Below are 16,070 nucleotides of genomic sequence, written 5' to 3'. Positions count from 1 at the left end.
CTGAAGAAACATATCTGACATTGTGAGTCTTAGTGCAGTGAGAAATCCTGCTGCACATTTACTTCAAGCACACATAAATACCAAATACTATGTCCTTCATCTTGAAAGTTTTTTGCATAGAGGGTTTGTGTGCAGAAACTGGCCATCCTCTGGTACATGCTGCACAGCACTAGGCTAGAGTTGCAACCTGCAGTAAATTTTCCATTTCTAAAAAATGATACAAGAAGTTTTGCAAAAGGTCTATTAGATTTCTTCCTCTTTTGTCAGAAGAGCATGGCACCAAAAACTTCAGAGACTCAGGGATGCAAGGTTTAGCTGTATTTGATAATTTGTTCAATAATAGGATCCCAGGGGATAAAATCAAACCCAGCAACTGCAAGACTTATGGAACAGAAACTACCTATCTATCTTCAAGTAAGAACACGCTTTGGAAACATAAGCCAGTAATTTATTTATTCTCTGCAGACAAAAATGTCCCATGCAAGGTTTAAAATTATGCTCTTTTATGTTCTGACTGCTGAAGTAATTTTTCAAAGCAGCTTTAAAGAATAGGAGGGATACAGTAAAATAAATATAAGCTTTTAGAAGATACTTGGGTTTACTACTGTAAATGTACTTGGAGTATCTGGTATCTCTGTTTCCAAAGTTCTTGTCTGCTCTCTTTAACTGTCACAGACTGGTAAGAAAACCTTAGATGTTAAGATACGGAAGAGCTAAAAGGAAGCACAGTTGTTGTGATACAGCCAACATCCACGGATTTTTGAAGAGTAGAGTCTGAACTGCGTCTCCTGAATACCACTGGTTATGTTTTAAAAGAGCATTTTTCACTTCCAGGATGAAAGTATCCATCTTGCCAAGATGTTCGCCCAGTCAGAATCAATGAAAGCTAAAGGAGGCAGGGTGGCACCATATGGCACCATCAGGTCAAAAAAACTAAATCAATTCCTCTGGAAACAACAGCAAAGCAGACCAAATGCCCTCATAAATATCCTCTTTTCCCAGTGGGAAGTGACTGTTGTGGATAATGTGTCAGGTGTGCATCCTGGAATTCACCTGAAATATCAAAAAAATACTTCAGTGTTTCTCTCACTCTCTAATTAAGCAATATCGTTGTTGTCATCATTACATCACATTTTAAAGCTCTTCACGAAACTGCAAAACTCTCCTTTCTCTGTGGCACACTGAAACAACAGCTCTAATGATCCCAGCATCCTGTGTAAATACGTATTTGAAGGTGTCCAAAGGTCAGTGACAGAATACAACAGCCATTGTGGGGCTCTGCAGAAACGGCTATTGTGCTGCAGTGAGCACTTTGAGCCTCTTTAATTGGCAGCTTTGCACATGCAAAGTAGCTATGTGAACAATAACGAACAATTAATATTCCTGTGTTGTAGCAGATCTTCTAATTTTTGCTTCTAATTTAAATACCTTGGCAAATTTTCATTAGAAAAACCTTGTGCTACTTAGACCATTTAAGTCACAGAAGCAAAAATATTTGGGAAGAAGGGGGTGCATATATTCACACACATCTGCACATTAAAAAGCAGATGAGTTTGACAATCATTCAGTTTTGTTTACAAGAATGGCTTCCACTCTACAAGGTTAGCCCTGGCATAAATTTCTACACTTAAGCTACTATCCCTCGGATAACAGAAAGCTATACCGAACTTGCTGATGTACCCTTTGTTCCACTTTAACAAAAGGAAAAATAAATAATTGATTTTTAGCCCCCACTGAGCATTTTACTAAACTTCTGAAATGAAGATCTGCGGTCTCTGAAGAGAGAAGATGACTTAATTCAATTAAGCCTAGTCAAAACCTGAGCAGTACCATCTTTCCAGTTGTGGCCTTGGGCAAGATGTTTAGAGGTGAACTGACACCAACCACTTTGTGTGCATGGAGATTAGACAATACATCCAGCTCTTTCTCCTTTAGAGTCTGGCTCTCAGCCTGCTGGCATCGTAAGGCCAGATCCTATGCCGATGCTGCTCCGAGCATTTCAAGCAAAACAAGGACTGTCAGGAGCTGATCATTTCCTGTGACGCCTCTCCTGAGAAACAGACAGGGTTTGAACCTCCTATGATCAGCAGTTCAACCTAAAGCACTTCATGTCTCCTCCCCCTTTCTGTAAAATGGGACTAAGTTAAAACTCCTTCTTACGCTGTGGGAATTCGTTAATGATTCCAGTGTTACAAAGCTGTACATATCTTCTGGAGCAACCAGTCCTTTTCCATGCTTTAAAATTAAAAAAATTTTACAAAAAATTGGAATGAGATGTTAGTATGCAGTCCCAGTAGTGATTTATTGCAAATGTCCAAGTATTATGAATTCATTTAATATTTAGTGTAATAGCAGCCATCCTTCACAAGAAATTAATATTTATATGTCTATTCAAGACAGTCCTTCAGCAGTTTCACTGTAAATCAATGCAGCATTAATGGGCATAAATGCTGTAGAGAAATCTACAACGATTGGTTACAGACTCTGTTGAGATAAGAAGTTTACAGGGGACATATCTGATGACTTTCAGGAATTAAGTTTTTGAATTTAAAAAAAGTTTACTTTTTTTCTATTCACAGATGGGGGGTTTATTGTTTTCTAGGAAGTCTGTAATCTACTGAAACAGCTGTGTAATTATTGAGTTTTCTTTGTCTAGTAGCTACATTTCCAACTGACTGCAAACTGTGTTTGACGTTCCTACCTCCTGAATCTGCCAAGGTCAGACCTTCGCATCTGTGTTGATGGATGGATTCACAGTATGGACAGCACTTCTCCCATCTCCTGGTTACTGCCCACATGTTTAACTGAATATAAATCATCACCTTTGTGTTGCTCAGGTTTTATTCTAGGACGTTCAGAGTCAAAACTTCCAAACCATTAATTTCAAAAGGATTCAAAGAAAAGCTAAAGAGCAGAATTAGTCCTTTTAAATGAATCCCAGGCTGTTTCTAGTTAAGAAAAAAAAAAAGGACTGTGAACAAAGACAGTATAGGCAAGTCAGAATTTCTTCTCTGGCAAAGCCTACACTTGTGACTCTGTTCCTATGGTGTAGCATGAAGGAATCTCAGTGGAAATCGGTCTCCAGCAGCACAAAGATGGGGTGGGCAGCACTTCTGTGACCCTGAAGCATACACTTAGGGAAGCCAGCACTTGGACAGGTGCAAGTTCCTCTCAATATGTTGATGTAGGAATGTTTGGGAAAATGAATACCATCTGACTTTAAGAACTCATGAAGGATCAAAATTAAAGTCTGAGATATATAATGTTGAAATATTTTGCTTCACAGTAATTGGGGATGATTTTTCCTCTCATTAATAACTCACTTGAAGATAATAACTAGCTCTTCTTTCAGCTTCAGAAATGAGATGAGGACAGAATGCAGCTACTTCATTGATGACTGAGTGCTAACAGAGTCCCCTGTCTGCAGAGTAATAATCATGCCATAATCCAAATACCAATTATATGTACTGGCTATGTTAATAACGGTATATTTTTTTTAAACCACCCGAATACACAGAACATTCTGGTTTCGTTTTTTTTTATCTTCAGCTCCTAATACTTAATTTTCTACCTATCCAGGTTCATTAAATAAATGAAGAAGCCTTACCGCAGCTGATAGAAAAGCTGTCTCCAGTCACTGAAATGAGGTAATTTCTCATGCAACACCAGTTACATCAATAGATAAGAGAGCCAGAGGGAGAAAAAGAGGTTTCATTTAAAAATGAAGAAAAGAGAAACAAAACTGTTTAAATGCTGCCCTGAGTCCTATGAGGGCTCAAATGCCCTCACAAATGAGGAACTCATCTATCAGTCAGTACCCCCAGACCACCACTTTTATTGCTTGTTTAACTTTGTCAATGCTTGTTTGAGTAAATCTAAGTTAGTGTCTGGAGAATAGTGCATTTTTATTCTGATTCCAACTTGGCTACTGGTGATTGATGCTTGCATTGAAAGAGTAGGTGGTATGTTGGATTACATCTTTGAAGAAAAAACACTACTTGGGTTTTTAAAATCTGTAAATTATTTTACTTGAGATTTTGATAATTATTTAAAAAGCCCTGAGAAAACCCCAGCCAGCATCATCTCAAAGAAAAGCTTCAGGTCTGGGCTGTCTTTGGATATGTATTTATCATTTGCAGTTTACCACTATTTTTCATGAGGCATTGATGATATACCGAACAAGACAACAGCAATTACTTACTACACAATTTCTTCTGATTTTAAGGAAAGAACAGCTTAGTATCATATATTATATGGAAATACTTGCCAAAGATTTAGTTTTAAATGGAGACAATTGCTTCTGATCAGAAGTCTGTTATTATGATCTCAGTATACAAGTTACATGCCAAGAAACAAAAAGGATTTTAGGATCATAGTATCATTAGCTTTTAAATTTCAGTGACAGTAACATGCATATAGATGTGCACAAACATTTAAGACTTATGGTCATTAATTTGGAGATTGCTAGTATTAAAACCAGGCTAAAATAAGTAAAATGACTTGCTAGACATGATGGGGAATTTTTAATGTTTTGAAAACAAAACTGAGAAGAAGAAATTGGTGTTCAGGTCCCAATACAGCAAAGCATACAGGCACTTCATCATGTGCTTTTGTTGAACTGGGGCGAATGCAAGACTCTAGAGACTACAAAAAGACATAAAGAGGAAATCTAAAAATATATTTGAATATTCACTTTGGATGGAATATTAGACATTTCAAGCACTGGAACAAAGTTAAAGGCTAGCTCAAAGGAAAAAAAAAACTGAAGAGGAAGCACAGAGTCTCAGCTATTGTTGAACTTCCTGGAGGCTGCCAAATTCATAAGAGGTAGAAGATAAAAGGAACCCTAACATGATTAATGGCGGAAGACGGACAGACAACCTGCTACACTGATACTGTAGCAACTTCAGTGTTATTTTTTAGTGGGAACAGCTGAAACACAGCACAGAGAATTGAACTGCTGTTGTGATGAAGTAACTAAAAATTGTGCACTGAAAAACTGAAATGCAAGAACACCACAAAGAAGTGATAAAACCATGGTTCTCATGAAGATTGTGTCAACATTTCCTCTTATTTCCAACCAGCCACTCTCTCTAGAACTAAGGTCAGATGGATGTGTGTTTTAGCCCTGATTTTAGTCCATCTCTTCCTTTGAAGTGTGAGCAACCTCTTTGGGGACACAAAAGAAAGGAGTAGGTATGATATGCTTGTACAGATTTGGCATTCAGCTTCCTTCTTCACTCAGAATTCCACGTGATTTCGATTATCCTACAACAAGTAAGGGAACTTCAGCTCAAAGCACTGAGATCTCCCCTTCTCTGCTCCACTCTCCTGTCCATTGCACATCCTACATAGAGAGGCATAAAGTGTGTACTTTGAGGATGCCTGATTGGAAAGCAGACAACTGACAGGAAATATGATAGTGACCTACAAAATCCCTTCCTGCACAGAGAAGGTAACTTGGGAACGATAGGTTATTTCCCACAATACAGGAATTACAGGGAACCTAATGAGATTATCAGGCAAATGGTCAAAACTGAAAAATAGGAAGCACTTTTTCACACAACACATAATTAAATGGAGACTTAATGCACACAGTATTGTGGAAGCCAAAAATATGAAGAGGTTCAAAGGGGATTAGGCAAATTAATGGAAAACAGACCTAGCAAGGGCTATTAAAATAATGGTATGAATCCAAACTCTGCTTCAGTTAGTCCCAACAGGTAAATGAAATAGCACTTGGAGCATACACAGGGAGACTTCACCTCGCTATAAAGAGATCATAAAACCAGTAACATTCTCAGAATTATTGCTATGGTAAAAAAGTTAGGTATTTTGGCAAGAGCTTAGGAAACAGGACAAAGCCAGGAATGAGTTCTCCCCTGTGCCCTGTCAGCTTTGGGAAATCAGCTGTTTGGAGACTTCCTTAGCTGCAAGGGTCTGAGAGAGGGCAAAAGGCAGCTATCAGGATGCAGTGTCAGCCAAGGAAGAGACACAAAAATTTGGGAACTACAACCCCAGAGCACTTTCACAGCCCTACAACTGCTATTTGGATTCCTCAGCTCCATCTCTGCTGTGGAAGACATCATAGATCAAGGGCTGCAGCTCTCACACTGCACCAAGGATCCACGAAAGTACCGGCGATGGGGCTGACAGGGCCCTATTCCTTCTTGGGTCCCAGTTTACTTCCTAAATGGGCATTGCACTGCCTTTGTACACACCAAGAGCTTCCTTGGAGCTACCATGGGGGTCTGTTACATAACACTACACCACGTCTTGAAGACCTACCCTAAACTGAAGCCTAGAAATGTTAAACCTTTGTTTTAATACAAATCAAAGATGCCTAAATGATTTAGGCAACTATGGTAAACTTACTGTACTTTCTGGAGAATTTAGCAAAACAGCTGGATAGATCACGAGCCTTCTTCCGAAACTCTAGGTTCATTTATTCAAGCTAGAGGATAATCTATCACAACTTGACTGATAGCACAGGACTCTAAAATGAGAAAAAGATGTATAAACACATTAACTGCTACACAAACTGCTTAAAATTAGTGTTTCTAAGTAAGATGATTTTGACTGACTGGTTAGCTTGCTGCTCCTTGTCTCTCATAAGGAAATGAAAAAGATTTATTGGTCCTAGGGAGCACTGGGAGCAACACTCACATTTTGCAGAAAGCTAGAGCAAGCTTAATCACTGAACACCTGAATGAAATGACAGAAGTCACAGTGTGCTTTGACATACTCTAGTCTTACATATATTTGGCTCTGGCTCTCCCCATTCAGAAGGGATAGATTTAATTTCAGAAGCGAACAGTTAAAATTGCTTGGCCTTGCTTTGTAATCTTGTTAAATGACAGGCAAGTGACACTTGTACCTTTATGGAAAGCAGAAACATGTGGGTAAATGGTTTGGATTAGTGGAGGCCATCTTGTCCCTTATCACTGATATATCTATTCCCGCTTGGTTGATATTGTTCCAGCAGCTGTGCCACCTAAGGCTGTTTAATTTCAGCACTTCCAACAAACTACTTGGTATTGGGCTGGCCTGCACTTAGAGGGAAGATTGCTTTTGGAAAATTCAGCATCACAGTAGGTATATTTTTTTTCTCAAAATCGATTCCCCATGAAAGAGAAAAAAGGTCTGTTTGTGGACAATGAAAAATTGTCAGGATTTGTATGTACTAGACACTGTAACATATTATAGCGAAATAATTCCTACAAAGGATTAAACAGCTCCTAAAAGACGTATTTAGCTAAAGACTGAGGATTCAGCTGAGACTGACAGAACACATCAAACCTGCATGGACTGCAGCCTAGAGGTGACCAAAGCAGAAGCCCCTTTTGCTCAGTCAATGTATTTCTAAAAATTATGTGGACTTCACACTACTTTAGGGCAGCCTGGACTGAGTGAGGGGCACGAATGAGAGGGGCCCTGAGGGTCCTCAGATGGTCCGACATTTTAGAAGCAGGTCCTTGACACCATCAAACCCACAAACATGAAAATTTTTCTCTCTCTGAAGGTTGACCTTCAGTTTTGTACCACATGTACCAAATGTGTGGCATGTACCACAGCATCAAATCTGAGCATCCAAAAAATAATTTCTAATGTATTTCATGCATTAAAAACATCAGGCCTTGTTCCTGCTCTGTCCTACCATCATGACAGAATGTCTCAAAAAAGGCAAGTGATACTACTAACGTGCTCAGGCTGATGGCTTCTTTTTGGGGAGTAAGGGAAGCTCAGCCTCTCAGCACACGTGGGAGTGCAGGAAGTCCTAGGTGATATTTTTCCATGGGCATCACAGGTCTCTCTGCAATGCCCCTCACACAGGGACAGAGCTGACATCCTGCACATTGATGTGCAATCAATTATTGCAGTGCATATGTTTTGCAGGCAAAGCAGCTGACGTTTCTGCAACTCCCCTGTCAGCTCTGCTATAGGCATTTTCACTGCTACTGTGTTCCCAAGCAACTTCCAAGTTCCCTGTGAATTACTCCTAGGACACACTTAGGTGCCTGAAGTAGCTTTCTCTCATGGGGACCAACTGGTCACATATGCTCTTTAAAAAAATGAAGAAAGAATCCCAGAATTGTTTTAAAGGATTGCAAAGAAAGTGGTTGCCAGTGTCAATGACCAGGTATGTAAATGACAATTTCTTTGATAAAGTGACCCAGGCACTGTGGCTTTTGAAATGCCACAATACTTGGGTTGTAATTACTAGTGAGCTTTGCAATGGCAAAAGGCTTGCTTTCTCAAGTCTTGGTGGAACACGTAATAAGAGCATCCTCTCTTCAGCAAAAATTCAATTTCATCTTTTTTCCTAGTTTCGTCTTTTTGTTACTTAAAAAAATTTAAACCTCCTACATTTTCTAAAAATATCCTATATTTAAGTCAGGAGTATAAAATTCCCCTTTGTTAAATTAAAGAGATGAGCAAGAAGGATAAGCAAAGGGAAATAGAGCTAACCAAAGGGAACAACTAGGGCATAAGGAGGGAAGGGGAGTCAATAGCACTGTGGGTTTTTTTCCTTTTGACAAGGTCTGGTTTTACATTGTTATCCTGTCCCTCCATTCTACCTTCCCCTCCTTTGTCTGTTTAATCCTCTTCTTTTTCCCTGACACGACTTGCAGTTATGACCATATAATTAAATGCAGTTGAGTTACACTGATTTAACTAATTACCACTTGTGACATGTGCCACCTAAGCCAATGTTCTGCATTTCCTCATCGGAGACCAACTGTGAGACAAAACACGTTAGCTCAAATGTCAGGCTTGAGATGATTTGGGTAACCCAAGATGTCTGAGGACATCCTTTATGTCAAAGTTAATAGTAGGGTAATTTCAGTAATGCAACCAGTGAGCAACATCTCACCTGGGTTACACACATAGTCACATCTGTAACCTCAAGAGCTCTCTGAACACAAATTTGTTGCATGTCTGGATTGGGCTATAAGGCAGTGACATCTGGTTGGTGTTTTCACATGCAACTACTGCATAAATAATTACCTATGACACCACACATATAGCATAGTGCTTTTCAATCTGCCAGTTAGTTGACTTTTGCAGAAAAGGTCAGTGTGACCTGAAATAAAAGGTGAATCCTGCCAACTATTGGCAAGAAAGGGTAAATTTTAACACACAAGCTATAAATGCCTCCGTGACGATGTTGGTCACATAATCTCACATCCGAAAATGATGGAAACTACAAAATCACTACTGCACTGGGGCAGAAATGACAGTTTTGTCATAACAGTCCATTTCTGAGACTGCCTACCACAGATGAAGATGAAAAACCCTTTACACAAGTCAGATAACGGTACAAGACTGCAGGGGTTGATCGACAGACTGACAGACTTTCTTATTTTCATTTTAGCAAAACAGAATGGGCAAACATTGACTTAGAATTGTCCCATCTTCAATTTGATCATGGTTGATTGGAATGTCTGCCTATAAAGATAACAGAATTAGTAGTCCATTAGTTAAGCAATCATGACTTCTATTCAGGCTCCTGTACTATGATTACTTTGTTGTATCTGACAATCTTCCCAGAGCAGAGTAGGCAATATGATGAATATCTTGCACGAGTTTGTTCTTTCAGCTTTTTCCTGCTAGAACAGCAATGTGTATGTTTGAGGAGTCCCTTCCAGTGTTGCACTCTCCCTTTTTTTAACTCAGCAGTATTCATGGAAGAACTCAAATGCAGATAACCAGATGTACCAGTTGCTTTGCAGTGTTTTCCAGTTAATGATTTTCTGTCAAACCAAGAGGACATTTCAAATATGTACCATCAGGGCTTGTCTCAGTTCCAGTGCTAGTCAATCTTTCCATTAATTACTTGGTAGGTAAGCTAGAGAGTGCACTTCTAAAACCAGCAGTGGGCACTGAGCTGAATAAGTCCACAAGCAGCTGAAAGGTTTACTGGTTTTAGCTGGGATCAAGTTAGTTATCTTCATAGTAACTCATATGGTGCTATGTTTCGGATTTGTGACCATACAAGGGTAATAACACACTTTGTTTTAGTTATTGCTGAGCAACACTTGCACATTGTTAAGGCCTTTTCTGCCTCTCACCCCACCCCACCAGCGAGGGGGCTGGAGGTGCACAGGGTGTTGGGAGGACACAGCCAGGACAGTTGATCCCAGCTGGCCAGAGAGATAAGCCACACCATCTGATGTTGTGATCAGCAATTAAAAGATGGGGGAAGAAGGAGAAAGGGAGGCACATTCAGAGTGATGGTGTTTATCTTCCCAAGTCACCATTACTGTGATGGAGCCCTGCTGTCCTAAAGATGGCTGAACACCTGCCTGTCAATGGGAAACGGTGAGTGAATACATTGTTTTGCTTTGCTTGCATGTGCAGCTTTTGCTTTACCTATTAAAGTGTCTTATCTCAATCCATGAGTTTTCTCACTTCTACTGATTCTTACCCCTTCCCACTGTGGGAAGCCACTGAGTGAGCGAGTGGCTGTGCGAGATTTAGCTGCCTGCCAGGGTTAATCCACAACAGTAGGATAAACAGGGTAAGAATTCAGAAAAATTTTCCTAAAATGGAGAAATTATCTCAAGTCACCACAGTGAAATCTGCAAAAACAAGCATGACATGCTACTGTTAGGAAAGAGAAATCAAATGCACAGATGAAAAATGAGGAGTGACTGGCCAGCCAACAGCTCTGCAAAAAGGGACATAGGAGTTAGATTGGATCAAAACTGGGAGTAAGTCAAGATGCTGCTGTGAGAAAGACAAACTTCATCTGGAAACATCTGACATGTAAGTCATGGAAAGTGCTTATTCCATCCTAATTGGCACTAACAAGTTCTCAGCAAAACTCCACTCCAGGGCACTGCTGTTTAATACTCCAGCAAGCTGAATGCTGCCTGGAGGAGAGCTGAAAGTGTAATCAGAGGCCCAGAAAACATTACCTGTGAAGAAAGGCTGGGAACTGGGCTCAGCGAGAATTTTTGAGGACTAAACACATTATTAGTTCTCTAACATGTGAAAGACTGTCAAGAGAAAGCTGATTAGCTGTTCCATCTGGAGCAAGACATGAAGAAACAAGATCGATTTGTAACCAAAAAAGATTTGGGAGATGTAACAGGGAATTTTCTGGCCCTAGGAATATGAAAGGACAGAAACGGATTGCTCAGGGAATGGTCTTAATGGAATGATTTTAAGAATAGTCAGACAGAAATCTATGGTGGGTAACTGGCATACATCTGACTTTCTCACAGCTGACGAATGCAAACCCATCCCAGGTCTTGGGGCTACCATCCTCACTACCTCCTCTATGCCTGCTGGCCAGCTGTATCTCTCGGCCAGGTCCCCTCTAAATCTGCCAACCAGTAGTATCTGGCTTAAATATAAAATCTATCCAGAAAAATTTAAAAAGTTGGAAAATCAGTTCCCTCTTTTATGTCCTGATCAAAGCCCAGCTTATGCATTGCCCTTGCCACAGCAGGCACCGTCGTGTTGATAGAATCTGCCTGCCCGACCTCCTCCCTTTGCTGTCTCAAAACTTAAGATATGAAAAATAACATGATGTTGTACAGCAGGGAATAGAGATCTCTGAGGTCATAAAAAAAGTCAGCTAGTTCCATTTTAAAATACACCAGTTCTGGGCTCATCATGAACTGGGACAAAAAACTACAGTACAGAAAATCTACTTTACTGCAAAGTAAGTTGGCCATGGACTCACATTAAATTACTTCTTCTCTCCCTTAGGCACCTAGTGATGAAGCCCAATGCCTGTGTGCTTCTAGTGTGCTGAATACAGTAAGCTGTGACTGAAGGTTACTATTATAGCTTCTGTAGTCTTAACTCACAGAAACATATGAACCAAACAAAATGTATGTAAAAAAAGCAAAGAAACAGGTTAAGTTCTGCCTTTATAATAAATTGGTTTTTAGACAGCTGACTGCTTGACACCCAATATTAATTGATTACAGGCAGCCTGCAGGTGTAGTGTCTGAAAAGCAACTTTTGCATGGTGCACTTTCTGAATCTCTGAGACTGATCTTTTCTCCAGAGGGCATAATAAAAGCATTTTTTTTCAGTCCTTCAGAGACCAGCACTGACTCCATATCTTGACTTGGTCTGAAGGGAATTACTAGATGCTTGAGACATTCAGTCAAAAAAAATAACAACCCAGACTGACTTGAAAGTGGCTTTACCATTGGGCAAAAGAAAAGCTGAGGGCTTGTGAATCTTTATACTGTTTCTGCAACATGAAAAATAAACAAAAATATACAAAATAAGGTAAATATCCCTTTGTTAAAATTTGGTTGTGCCCTCGAGTTACAGAATGAAAATAGAAACATGCCACAGATATTTGTTGATTGTTATAACATGCTGTTCCTACCGTACTGATGTTTGTCAGAAACTGCAATTTCATTTAGTTTATGTAATTCTTCTAGCAGAGCTTGCTGAAGTATTTCTGCATTGATGTTAGATATTTTAACCCACCTAGGAAAAATACCAATAACCATGTGACAAAAAAAAAGAAACACGGGCACTGAAAAGTTGATTATAGACAATTTTCACAGAAAAATTCAGACTTTGTCTCCATAAGACAACTGCACTGGCACTTGAGATACTTGTATCTCAGTAAATAATCTCTGTAGCCTCTTGGTAGTTTAAAACTTACTGGCTTGTGAATTCATAGCTGGAAAACTACTGACAATGAAACACTCTAATGAGTCCTGGACACGTGGGAGGCCAAGATGCCACCAACTCTGACACATTTTAAGATGCTTCATTGTTTTCAAGGCATCCATCTTCTTACTCTCCTTTTCTGCTGGAATGGTTTCATCCCACATGTCTTCCTTTCTGGGAGTTGTGGGGTAGTGGCAGCTCATGCCAGCTCTGTGTGTTACTGCTTCAAGGCAGGAAGTGGACTACAGGAGACAGGCACAGCATTCACACTGGTTTTTTTAACCTGTGCGTGGGAATTGGGAGCTTGATGTTATGAGGGAATGAGAGACCAAACTGTGTTCTTCAGGAACAGGGCAGAGATAGGGCAGAAGCTGTAAGGGGATGCTCAGCTGCAGAATTCTGTGGTCTGGGGTGAGGATTGGCCCCTATGATCCCTCGACAGCCGGAATGTGTCAATGTCTCCCATCTATAGCACAAGAGCACTTACATTTCACCCGACTAATCCAAGGACATACTTGCCATCCCCACCCACAGCTTGGCCCCATCCAGCCATCTGGTCCCGTGTGATTCCTTCTGCAGGCAGGGGAACACCATGAGAATGCCAGTGCCAGGATGCTCACACGCAGACACGCACTCACGCACACACACCGCCTCCAGCCTTCTGCTTCCAGTGCTCCCTTGCATGCTCTTTCTTTTGTCAGTTCTACTTTCTTCCTCAAACCATGCTAAGGATTAGTAAAAGCCTGTGGGTCCTTTGTGCTGTAAAATTAGGTCTCTACAGGTGCCAGGAGAATGCTGTGCCTTGGCATTCAGATAGCTTCATCTCCAGTTAGTAGATAAACTGAATTTCCTCTTGAAGTTAAAGAAGTTTCCATCTTCTCTTCCCCAGGATCTGCTTCCCCTTAAGGCCACGGAATGCAGCACAGAACCACTCGAAGGAGTGTTAGAGAAATCCACTGTGGACACTTGAGAAATCTTGTGACAGTACTGTGAGGCAGATAAGCAGAGGCAGGGGGAAAGGAGAGAAAAAAGGAATAGCTTTCGGAGACTGCTTGGCAGCAAAGTCAGTGCTTGAAATATCTGTGGGGAGTTTGAAAGCATTTCCTAACATCAAAAATGTGAAGAAGAAAAAGAAATTTTGATCAATGACTTATTGCCCTTGATCTAAGCAAAAGAATCCTAGCCAGTCAGAAATAACAGAAATCTGTTTTATTGTAAAGCTTAAGTTTTCTATGTTTTGACAGCTGGGGTTCATGCTTTTGGCTGGATTATTTGCCAGCCTTAAAATATTCATCAGTGAGTTGCCAGGTTTTTGTCCTTCCAAATTGAACTCTAATGATGAAGGAGAAGGTGCTGGAGAGATTTTAAGCATGAGTTTTCTGCCCTAAATCAGAACTTTGTGGCCTGAATTCACGTGACCAGAAGAAGAGCTTTCCAATCCCTGGCCAAGTGTCTGGTGAATCACTTGCTGGTCACTGAGCCAAGATTCACTTTCTAGAGCATGGGAAGCAGCGGCTCATTTGTGATGAAGACAGCCCCCTTGCCTTTGTTGAGAGGAAATGGATTAACAGTATGTATTATGTGAACAAGTCTTGAGAGAACTGAACTAAAATATTCCAGATTAAAGCATCCTTTCGGAGAAACAAATTGGAACATGTTACACCGAAAAGTCAAAGGTGACTCTGAAAATGATCAGTGAAATGTTGGTGTTGGTGGCTCCAGGATCAGTTCAGATGTCTTAAAGAGTACTCAGGAAGATTAACGACACAGAACTTATTCTTTCTTTTTGATGCAAACCTTTATATTGCTATTCCAATGTTGCTTCCTCTTAATGCATTCTACACTTATTCTAAGAATTCAAATCAGGCTCTCTGTTCTTGCGCAATTTGTTTATTGTTATGTCTTGTGCTGCTTTCATTTCATCACTTAGTTTTTATCGTTCCATTTCATACCTGTACAACTTAGTGGGCTTTCTTTGGTAAATCTACGTAAAACATTTTTCATGAAGTGAAAAATAATAAATAATTTCATATCTGCTAGGAAGACTGAATTTCTCTTCCAAAATCTTGGGGTCAGTCATATTGACTTTGTATCTGAAAAATCTGCTTTCAATAACTCTGTCCTTAACCTCCTCTACTCATCCCAGGGTGACTACTATTTTTGTCACATCATTTTATATCTACAAAGTCCTTGCAAGTGCTCAACACTTCAACTTGAGACTGATCTTTCATTTTCTGCATAAAGAATTAAATTTCTTTGGGGATATAAAGTGATAACTAATCCTTTCACTCAGGGACAAGTTAATATGAGACGAAGTTGCAATGCAGAGACTAACACTTAGTAAGTAAAAACTTTGTAGGGTCCGGTTCTTCAGGCAGCTTCAGTTCCAGTAACTGATAGCTTAATCAGACAGCTGTAATGTGAACTAAGGTCAAAGAGCATCTCTTTGACCTTATGACCTTTATGAAGCCAGATTTCAAAAGGGCCTTTGATCTTGTTTCCAACCCTATGTAAAAACTGGGGTGGGTGACTAAGTGTGCAGGCAGCAGGTCTGCACTAAGGGATGCTGCCAGGTGGGACTGAGCACTGGGCTGCAAATTAGGAGGAGGTTGAGGAAGGCACTGACAGAAAGGGGGAGTGGTGGAGAGGTAAGTCTCTCTGGTCATGCTTATTCTGGCATATAAAACGAGGTCAGGATTTAGCAACAAACCCTGGTCTGCATCCATTAACCATTATGGGTTTGGCTTATATCAGCTTCCCATTCTGTGCTCACCTGGAGTGCTGTTTTGGGCCCACAATATAAGAAAGATATTAAGCTATTAGAGAGTATCCAAAGGAGGGCTGCAAAGATGGTGAAAGGTTCAGAGGAGAAGCCATATGAGGAGTGGCTGAGGTTGCTTGGCTCATTCAGCCTGGAGAACGAGGGAGACCTCATTGCAGTCTACAACTTCCTCATGAGGGGCAGTGGAGGGGCAGGCATTGTGGTGACCCATGACAGGACCTGAGGGAATGGCATGAAGCTTTGTCAGGGGACGTTTAGGCTAGATATTAGAAAAAGGTTCTTAACCCAGAGGGTGGTTGGGCTGGAACAGGCTCCCCAGGGAAGTGGTCACAGCACCAAACCTGCCAGGGTTCAATAAGTGTTTGGACAACACTCTCAGTCAGGCACATGGTGTGACTCTTGGGGCTATCCTGTGCAGGGCCAGGAGTTGGACTCTATGATCCTTGTGGATCCTTTTCAACTCAGGATATTCTATGATTCTATGAACTAGCACTCTCCCAGGACAATGCATTGGCATAGTTTGGGCCACACCACTTACCAAGAAGGACTATTCTTGATGAGCAATCTGGATGCAGGCACCCTATTTTGGGCAGAGAAAAAAGCTTAAAAGAGTGGATTCAAGTCATGCAGGGACACT

At 40.6% G+C, this 16,070-nt stretch overlaps 1 protein-coding gene across 2 annotated transcripts in view; it reads right to left on the bottom strand.

Annotated features, from left to right (window-relative positions):
• SH3RF3 (SH3 domain containing ring finger 3) overlaps nucleotides 1–16,070 on the bottom strand; it is a 256,876-nt gene that overhangs the window by 20,647 nt on the left and 220,159 nt on the right. The window lies entirely within an intron of this gene.

The sequence above is a fragment of the Pipra filicauda genome, unplaced genomic scaffold (genome assembly GCF_003945595.2).
Source record: "Pipra filicauda isolate LSUMZ 115617 unplaced genomic scaffold, ASM394559v2 scaffold115_size4368891_pilon, whole genome shotgun sequence".
Lineage (NCBI taxonomy): Eukaryota > Metazoa > Chordata > Aves > Passeriformes > Pipridae > Pipra > Pipra filicauda.
This window is presented reverse-complemented; position numbering and strand designations above follow the sequence as displayed.